The 7,490-nt window shown below is 53.6% G+C and overlaps 1 protein-coding gene and 1 pseudogene across 3 annotated transcripts in view; one reads left to right on the forward strand and one right to left on the reverse strand.

The window, feature by feature from the left end:
• ST3GAL2 (ST3 beta-galactoside alpha-2,3-sialyltransferase 2) overlaps positions 1-3,276 on the reverse strand; it is a 52,130-nt gene extending 48,854 nt beyond the window's left edge. Inside the window, exon 1 of one of the 3 annotated variants that reach the window (XM_023583582.3) lies at positions 3,056-3,276. The gene's annotated coding sequence lies outside the window, so the exon portion shown is untranslated. Of the gene's footprint in view, positions 1-573; positions 2,033-2,514; positions 2,711-3,055 lie in introns of those variants that run through there. The other 2 variants (XM_004474798.5, XM_058279738.2) reach the window with 2 other exon arrangements.
• A 2,846-nt stretch (positions 3,277-6,122) lies between these two features.
• Positions 6,123-7,490, forward strand: LOC101422106 (eukaryotic peptide chain release factor subunit 1 pseudogene; annotated as a pseudogene).

Genomic DNA, 7,490 nt, shown 5'->3' on the forward strand with positions numbered 1-7,490 from the left:
AAGTGAGGCGGAAGGAAATCTCTCTTAAAACTTTAAATCTCCCTGGATTAATTTCCCAAGCAATTGTAATGGCCTCAAACCAATGGTTCTCAAAATGTAATCACCAAGGAGATGGGCAGAAATACAAATGCTTGGGCCAGACCTACAGTCAGAAACCCCTAGCCAGGAGTGGGTGGGGGCAAGAAGCTGTGCCTTAGCAAGCTCTCCAGGGGATTCCCATGCTCCTCAAGTCTGAGGAACATGGCCCTAAACTTTACCATAGGACTCTCTACTTTAATCTAAACATTTACAGAACACCTACTATGTGCCAAGGACTGAGCCAGGCATTTCAGAAATGAGAACTCTCAGTCTAATGGGGGTCAAAATCAATTACACACAAACCACCAAAACAAGCCAGAATGTGTTAATTGGACAATGCAGAGGAATCGGATTCCCACTCCTCTCCCCAGACCGCTACCTCTCAGACTGGGGAAAAGAGGATCGGAGCCTCACCTGCCCCTTTCCCTTCCCCCCAGTACTGCTATTTTAAATTTCCTCAATCCCAGGTGGCTTCTCAAGAGGAGTCATTCTTACCCCTAGGCCAGGTCCAGAAGCTTGGCCAGAGAGGAAGGAAATGCTTCCACGAGGCCACGCCCAGCGGTTCTTAGGGACTCTGAAGTGGGCCCTATCAGGGAGTGGCACAGAAAGTTTCCAGGAGGCCAGTGAGCAGCCCACAGCAGATCAGCAGGACGCACTCCCTGGCATGGCCACTCCCGCAGGCCCCCTCGGGCTTGCCCACAAGCATGCCGATGTAGACAGAAACACTCGGAGGGAACACAGACGTCGGCCCCCCACCTCCCTTCCTCCAGTCTCACGTTACAAGGTTAAAAGCATCCTATTCACAGCGGCGGGGAAGGGGTGCTGGAGCAGGGAACCATCTGGTTCAAATCAAGGCTGCTCACTCAAGACCCCACCAAACTCCAGGAGCCTCCATTTCCTTCCTGACAGCTCGCAGGTTTCCCACTAGGAAACTGGGGATTGGGCTAGAAAGGGACAACCCAAAAGGAAGAGCTGCCAAAGACAAAAAATTAAACCGAATTATAGAGGCAAGTCTGCGCCACCTCCCTGAGTCCTGGTTCCCTCTTCCCCTCAAATTCCGAACACCATGACTAAGCTTGAGCTCACTGCCTACAGACACTGTGCCTTCCTCCACAAAGAGCTCAGAGCACCTAGCAGGCAGGCGCGGCGCCCGGAGCAGGCAACTCCTCCAAAGTCAGGAGCAGAAGCAGGATGAGGCTCAGGGGTGTGGTCTCCCAGACTCCTTTTAGGCTGCCATCTCCATAAAGGTAGGAGGTGCCCTCCATCTCCGAGGGACTTCAGGGTCCACCAGGCCCTGAATAATGAGGAAGGCACCACGGACCAGCTTTGTAGGCAACTGTCCCAAAGACAAGGTGGGAGTCGGAGTTACTGGCTTGGAGCCCTGGAATGCCCTCAACTCCTCCTCATCGACTTCGGACTTCGGGCTTGAGCTGGAAGAAGGTGTTGGTCCCCTTTGCACCACAAGCACCTCTTCCCCTTTCCTTCCCCCCAACACCACCTTAGTCTCTGTTCTACAGCCCTTTATGCAGCTGTAAAGCAAGAGGCAAAATGGGAGGTGGGTGCGACCGGCAAGAAATAGAAATCAAAAGGCTAACTTGAGCAAACAAGCAACACATGGGTGACTTCTCTACAGACAAAGAGAACCAGAAGTGGGATATGGGAGTGAAGAGGGGAAAACAGAAGCAGTGGCCAGTTAAAGGGGAGCTCAACCCAGAGCTGCAGCAGGGGGCTGGGAAGTTTGATCCAGTCACTGGGGAATGACTGGCGGGCAGAAATGACTCTTCCATTCCAAGTCATGAGAGGATGAGACCAGAGACAAGGGACAGGGCACAGGCCAGCCCCTGCAGGGCTGAAGCATGGCTGAAGCATGGCCTTGGTCAAGTCCACGGCTAGTGCAGGGTCTCGGGTTCGCCAAAGTGGGAAGGAGGTCAAGCTGTTAGGTCCGATCAGAGACAACTGGGCCACTGGGGGGCCCAATTGGGCTAGGGAGGCAGTGCCTCGTAGAGAAAAGATTAGAGGAAAGAGGTGTTGATGGTGCAAAGACAACCTCCGGCCAAGAGGAGCGGGAAAGGGATCTCCAGGTAGAGCAGTGGCCAGGAGTGCCCGCGGGAATGGGGGCAGGACTGGGGCAGGGCGCGCTCTCCAGGGCTGGGGCTGGGGGATGCCAGCAAGCACGGGCGAGGCACGGCAGCGCCTGGAGGGGTGGGAGCCTCCAGATGTGCAGAAGCAGAAAGCGGGGATCCGGATCGAGGCCAAGGCAAGAGGACTCGCACCCACCCCGGCGAGTCCAGCGCCCCGACCTGGGGGAAGTTGCGCGGGTGGACCGGGCCGGGTTGGGCCGCAGGACCCCGCCAGCCGCCGGCGCACGGGAGGGATGGGGCGGCCAGGGGGCCCGGGGCGCCCCGCATCCCGCGCGCCAACATCCCGCCCGCGCACCTCAGTCAGCGCCCGGCGGGCCATACTCGCCGCTCCCGCCGCCGCCGCCGCCGCCGCCCGTGCAGGAAGCTGCCGCCGCCGGCGTCCGGACCCGTTAGCTCCACGGCCCTCGCCGCCCGCCGCCGCGGGCCAGTCCCGCGCCCGCCCAGCCCCGCGCGCCCCGCGAGCCGCCGCCGCCTCGGCCCGGCCCCTCCCCCCACCCCGGCCGGGCCCGAAGGAAAGGGTGGGGAGAGGGGGCGGTGGCCCCCTCCCCACTCACATCCTCCCCTCTCCCCCTTCCCCGCTCCACCCGCCCGCGTCCGGGCATGCTGGGAAATGGAGTCCAGCCGGCGCCGGGCTGCGGCGGGCGCCCCGCGCCCGGGACTACAGCTCCCAGAAGGCAGCGCGGCCGCCCGGCGGCTCGTGGGCTGTGTAGTGCGGCGCGGGCTCCGGCGCGCCCTGCGCCGGCGGGGGAGGGGCAGGCCCCGCGCGGCGGGCGGGGCTCGCGGCGGCTCCGGCGGAGCGCGTGCGGCGGGCGGCGCCCCGGGCCCGCGCTGGCTACCTGGGTGTCCAGGGAGGCCCGGGCTGGTCCCCGATGCTTGCGGGAGCCAGGGGTGGCCAGCTGCGGCCGAGCCCGGCTGCGGGGAGAGCGCGCCCGGCCCTGGTTCCGCTCGCGCGCGCCTCTAGAGAGGTACGACCTGAGGCCAGCTTGGCTTCCTGCCCGGGCTCTGCAAGCCGGAGCCGCAGCCCCGCGCTGGGAGAGGCCCCAGGGGGGGCGTGGGCGTGGGGTTTGGCCGGGCTCGATTGCGCACAGCGGGAAAAGGGAACGGAGTGTCTGTGAGGTTCCCGGAGTCCTCGCCCGCTGGGCACCTGCTCCAGTCCCACTCTCTTTGAGTCAGGATTCTGCTAGCCCCGCCACCCCAGCCCCGGCTGTTCAGGGTTAAAAGGGCAGGCGTTTTCAGGTTTCTCTGTCTTCTCGGCGAGTGCTTTCCCGAGCTTCCATACCCAGCTCAAATCCTCGATGCAGCTCCAGGCTGGCCGCGGTTTGGGAGGCCTGTTAACCAATGGTTCTCAAACTTTGGCGTTTCGTGAGAAATGAATGATTCATCGGATTCCTTTACCTGGAAAGTTTGTTCGAACAGCTTGCCGGTCCCCACCCGCAGTATCTGATTCACTAGCTCTGGGGTGGGCCCCAAGAATCTGTATTCCCAGGAGATGCTGAGGCCGCTGGTCTGACGTCTACATTTTGAGAATTGCTCCTGTTGTGGATGTGTTCGTTGGCTAGAGTTCTGGCATTGTACTTGGAGGATGGGCCGGCTGAGGGGCAAATAGCCTCCGAAGAGCCGAGGCCACGGAAGGCAGGGTCTCAGGCCAGGTTAGCACAGGAATGCTCTCTTTAATAGTCATTGATAAGCAAGCCAGTCACCCAGTAAAGGGAAGACACCAAATGGGCTGGGCCATGAGAGCGAAGGGTGTTCCAGACCTTAGGCCCTGACATTTCCCCTAAAGCTGGAAAAGATTTCTGTGGGAAGGAGGGCAGCTGAGGTATACCTGGTGCCACCATCCCAGTGGGCACAGGCCAGGGATTGTGATCTCAAGCCACTAGGACAGTCAGCTCAGGAGAATCCGCCGACTCTGTGTCAGGTTGGAGTGGGCAGGTGGACTCCTGGCTTGTCTCTGAGAGTAGCTCTTGTTCCTATCCAGGAATAGACGCCTCTGACCACCTGTTGACCTGCTTTTCTTTCTTGGAGCAAGAAACCTCTACAGGCAAAACTTGGTGAGCCCCACCCTCAGAGATGACCCTAGACTCTTTCATCTGTAAGGGGGAGCCACCTTTGAGACCTGGGACCCAGCCTCTGCCCCATCCCCCCTCAGCAAAAGCCAAAAGAGTAAGTTACCCCTAGGTCCTTGGGCAATTAGCCACTGGCCGTCAGAAGCATTGGATGGTAACTAAGGTTGACTTGGGAGTGCGTTTCTGTTTCCTTTAGATTTGTGTCACCATCATAGAGCTTGGGGGACCAAAGAATTCACACGTGGCCCCATGCTCTGCCCATAAAACCAGCTGCCAGGCCCTTTCTAATTGGGCTTCGCCTCTGCACCTGAGTCACATGCAACAGTCCCTCAGAAGCTCAAGTTTGATGAGGCTTCTTGAGTTTGCATCCATTTTCCAAACCTGTTGGCAGGTTATTCAGAGAATGACAGTGCCTTTCCTTGGGTAGAACTGAGAGAGACTCTCTCTATCCCTCAGCTCCACTGGAACCCCTAACATCACACTATCTCCCCAAGCGATGTTTGAATCCATGCCTTGGCTCACCCATTTCCCCTTGCCCACTCTGCTTTCCCTGGGCCTCCCTACCCATCTGAATTCTGCATGACTATCCAAAATCCACCTTGATTTTTCCTTCCTGCAGAAGATTCTCTCCAACTATCTTAGCCCCACGTGAACCTCACCCTTGTTTTACACTTGTAGTTGCATTATTGACCTAGCTTTTTTTTTTTAATATAATAAACTTTATTTTTAAAGAGCTTTTTTAAAAGATTTATTTTATTTATTTCTCTCCCCTCCCCCCATTGTCTGCTCTCTGTGTCCATTCCTGTGTGTTCTTCTGTGTCCACTTGCACTCTTGTCAGGCAGTACCAGGAATCTGTGTGTCTTTTTGTAGCGTCATCTTGCTGCGTCAACTCTCCATGTGTGCGGCACTCTTCTTGGGTAGGCTGCATTTTTTGTGCCAGGTGGCTCTCCTTGCACGTGGGGCACCCCTATGCGGGGGACACCCCTACGTGGGGGGACACCCCTGTGTGGCATGGCACTCCTTGTGCATGGCAGCACTGCACATGGGCCAGCTCACCACATGGGCCAGGAGGTCCCAGGTATCGAACCCTGGACCTCCTTTATGGTAGAGGGACACTCTTCTCAGTTGAGCCATGTCTGCTTCCCTTTAAAGAGGTTTTAGATTACATAAAAGTTACATAGAAAGTATAAGGTACTCCCATGTACCTCCCCACAGCTTCCCCTATTAATAACATCTTATACTTGTGTGCTACATTTGTTACAATGGTGAACAAATATTGAAGCATTGTTACTAATCAAGGTCTATAGTTTACATTGTGTTTTACACTTAATTCCAGTGCTCTAAAAATGCCCTATGTTCCACCTAGTATTCCCTCCCTCCTCAGAAGCTCTGGTAACCCCTATCTTTATAATAATGTTACATGTTTTTCCATTACTACAGTATTAATAAAGTCGACTTTGGTCCATGGTTGCATTCCCTCCTTATGTTTGTTCATTCCTCAACTTTGAGGATCTTGGGATGGTGATGCCCGCCCTGCCTCAGACTGAGAGGGGGCTTAGATCTTTTGGTGCAGATTGAAGGAACTGTTTTGCTTGCAGGTGTAGATACTCTGTTTTGGGGGATGGGGGTTGCCCATCATCCTCATTTTGTTAGCTGCCTTGGGTGAGTCTGATGATCTGGAGAGTAGGTGTTGGCCGCAACTCTTCTGAGATTCAGGGCTCCCTGGCATATGAATAGACTAAAGATTTACGCCTCTGAGACATGTATTTAATGGGTATAGTGCTAATTATAGGCTCAAATGAAAGGGGTAGAAGAATCTTATGTAGCTACGATAGAGCTGCTGCCCGGGAGGAGCAGCAACTACCGCCCAGGGCTGGGCCCTTAGGGAGGAGGAGGCAAGAAGATGGTGGATGACCCAGTGTTGTCAACAGGACGTGGAGATCTAGAAGATCAAGAAGCTCATCCAGAGCTTGGAGACGCCTGCGGCAGTGGCACAGGCATGATTCTGTTGATCTTTCCTCCCAGAGACCAGATTTCATGAGCAGCAAAAATGTTAACAGATGAGTTTGGAACAGCATCTAACATTAAGTCCACAAGTAAACTGCCTTTCAGTCCTGGGAGCCATTACATTTGTATAACAAAGACTCAAACTTTATAACAAAGTACCTCCAGATGCTCTGGTTGTTTACTGTGGAACAACTATAACAGAAGGAGGAAAGGAAAAGAAAGTCAACATTGACTTTGAGCCTTTCAAACCAATTAATACATCATTGTGTTTATGTGACAACAAATTCCATACAGAGGCTCCTACAGGGCTGCTTTGGGATGTTAACAAGTTTGGCTTCCTAGTAATAGATGACTATGTAGTGGTACACGCCAAGGAAACACAAGAGAAGTCCTGCACACATTCACCGTGGATCTCCCAAAGAATCATGGTAGAGGAGGTCAGTCTGCCTTGCTTTTTGCCTGTTTAAGAATGGAAAAATGATATAACTATGTTTGGACAGTAGCCGAGACTGCTGTGCAGTTGTTTATTTCTGGGGACAAAGTGAATGTGGCTGGTCTCATTTTTAGCTGGATCAGCTAACTTTAAAACTGAACTAAGTCTGATATATGTTTGATCAGAGGTTGCAATCAGAAGTTTTAAAATGAGTTGATATTTCCTGTGGCAATGAAAATAGGTTCAACCAAGCTATTGAGTTATCTACTGAAGTTTCCTCTCCAACGTGAAACTTATTCAGGAGAAGAAATTAATAGGATGATGTTTTGATGAAATCAGCCAGGACATGGGCAAGAACTGTTTTGGAGTTGAAGATATACTAAAGGTTTTGAAATGGGAACTGTAGAGATTATAGTAGTTTAGGAAAATCTGGATATAATGAGATACATTCTTTATTGCCGCGGCACAGAAGAGGAGTAAATTCTGTATCTAACACCAGAACAGAAGAAGGATATATCTCATTTCACAGACAAAGAGACAGGACAGGAACATGAACTGATTGAGAGCATGCCCCTGCTGGAATGGTTTGGTAACAACTATAAAAAATTTGGAGCTACATTGGAAATCGTCACAGATAAATCACAAGAAGGATCCCAGTTTGTAAAAGGATTTGGTGGAATTGAAGGTATCTTGGAGTACTGAGTAGATTTCCAGGGACTGGAATACCAAGGAGGAGACAATTTTTTGACCTTGATGACTACTAG

Source organism: Dasypus novemcinctus, chromosome 18 (genome assembly GCF_030445035.2).
Source record: "Dasypus novemcinctus isolate mDasNov1 chromosome 18, mDasNov1.1.hap2, whole genome shotgun sequence".
Classification (NCBI taxonomy): Eukaryota; Metazoa; Chordata; class Mammalia; order Cingulata; family Dasypodidae; genus Dasypus; species Dasypus novemcinctus.